Consider the following 1,916-nt stretch of genomic DNA (forward strand, 5'->3'; position numbering starts at 1 on the left):
GGGTGTGCCCCCCGTGAGTACTTCAGGAGTTTATCCCCCCTAACCCCCTTGGTCCAAGCCTTTTCTTTTTACGACTGAAAGATGTCGCGCGCCCTTTAGGGAAAGGTTGGTTCAAAGCGTTAGTCCGCCAATCAGTCTTAGGACCATGCCCCTGGCTGCCCTTCATCGGAAAATTAAGCGAGTTGGTGGCTATTTCGTAGCGCCACTCTTGCGCCTTACACACCCGCCATACGAGGGAGGCACCTATAGCCCAGTAGGCCGCATTTCTTCGTCTTTCGTCTCCCCGGTCTGGGTGCTGAAAGCAGTGCCGCATGTCGTTGGGACTTCAAGCGGCAGGGGCCACACACACACACAAGCGATGCGCCGGTCAGGTGCAAGTCGTTCAAAAGCGACAAGCAGGCATAAAGATGTCGACAGCTTTGAACTCACGCGGGTTACCCCAATAGATTTGGAGTCTATCGCCTTAACCGCTCAGCCAAGCTGTCCTAGCATCCATACAGACTCCCACACACCCACGCAAAGTTGCTTCAACCATTATACGCCAACCAAGCTTTGAACACGCCCTGGATGCCCTCACCCGACACTGAACAAGTCGTGGTTACCCGCAGCGCCACCTCCCGCCTACACACCCGCCATACGGACGCCACCATACGCCACTAGGCACATTCGTCCTTGCTTCGTCTCCACGGTCTTCGTGCTGAAAGCAGTGCCACATCCAGGTCGACCTCGCGCGGCAAGGCCACACACACACACAAGCGAAGCGCCGGTCAGCTCAAATTCGTTCAAAAACGACAAGCACGCATAAAGATGTCGACAGCTGTGAGACTTGAACTCACGCGGGTTACTCCAATAGATTTCGAGTCTATCGCCTTAACCGCTCGGCCAAGCTGTCCTAGCATCCATACAGACTCCCACACACCCACGCAAAGTTGCTTCAACCATTATACGCCAACCAAGCTTCGAACACGCCCTGGATGCCCTCACCCGACACTGAACAAGTCGTGGTTACCCGCAGCGCCACCTCCCGCCTACACACCCGCCATACGGACGCCACCATACGCCACTAGGCACATTCGTCCTTGCTTCGTCTCCACGGTCTTCGTGCTGAAAGCAGTGCCACATCCAGGTCGACCTCGCGCGGCAAGGCCACACACACACACAAGCGAAGCGCCGGTCAGCTCCAATTCGTTCAAAATCGACAAGCACGCATAAAGATGTCGACAGCTGTGAGACTTGAACTCACGCGGGTTACCCCAATAGATTTCGAGTCTATCGCCTTAACCGCTCGGCCAGGCTTTCCTAGCATCCATACAGACTCCCACACACCCACGCAAAGTTGCTTCAGCCATTACACGCCAACCAAGCTTCGAACACGCCCTGGCTGCCCTCACCCGACACCGAACAAGTCGTGGTTACCCGCAGCGCCACCTCCCGCCTACACACCCGCCATACAGACGCCACCATACGCCACTAGGCACATTCGTCCTTGCTTCGTCTCCACGGTCTTCGTGCTGAAAGCAGTGCCACATCCCAGTCGACCTCCGGGCGACAAGGGCACGCACGGCCCTCCAGGAAACGCCGGAGAGCTCCATCTCCCTCAAATACCTACAAAACCACAAAAAGATGTCGACAGCTGTGAGACATGAACTCACGCGGGTTACCCCAATAGATTTCGAGTCTATCGCCTTAACCGCTCGGCCAAGCTGTCCTAGCATCCATACAGACTCCCACACACCCACGCAAAGTTGCTTCAGCCATTACACGCCAACCAAGCTTCGAACACGCCCTGGATGCCCTCACCCGACACTGAACAAGTCGTGGTTACCCGCAGCGCCACCTCCCGCCTACACACCCGCCATACGGACGCCACCATACGCCACTAGGCACATTCGTTCCTGCTTCATGTCCACGGTCTT

General features: G+C 56.4%; 1 non-coding gene across 1 annotated transcript; it reads right to left on the reverse strand.

Moving 5' to 3' along the window:
- Positions 1-411: 411 nt before the first annotated feature.
- PITG_30142 lies at positions 412-485 on the reverse strand. Its single transcript has one exon. It is a non-coding gene; the product is annotated as a tRNA-Trp (tRNA).
- Between the last annotated feature and the right edge of the window lie 1,431 nt (positions 486-1,916).

This window comes from Phytophthora infestans, genomic scaffold (genome assembly GCF_000142945.1).
Source record: "Phytophthora infestans T30-4 supercont1.81 genomic scaffold, whole genome shotgun sequence".
Lineage (NCBI taxonomy): Eukaryota > Oomycota > Peronosporomycetes > Peronosporales > Peronosporaceae > Phytophthora > Phytophthora infestans.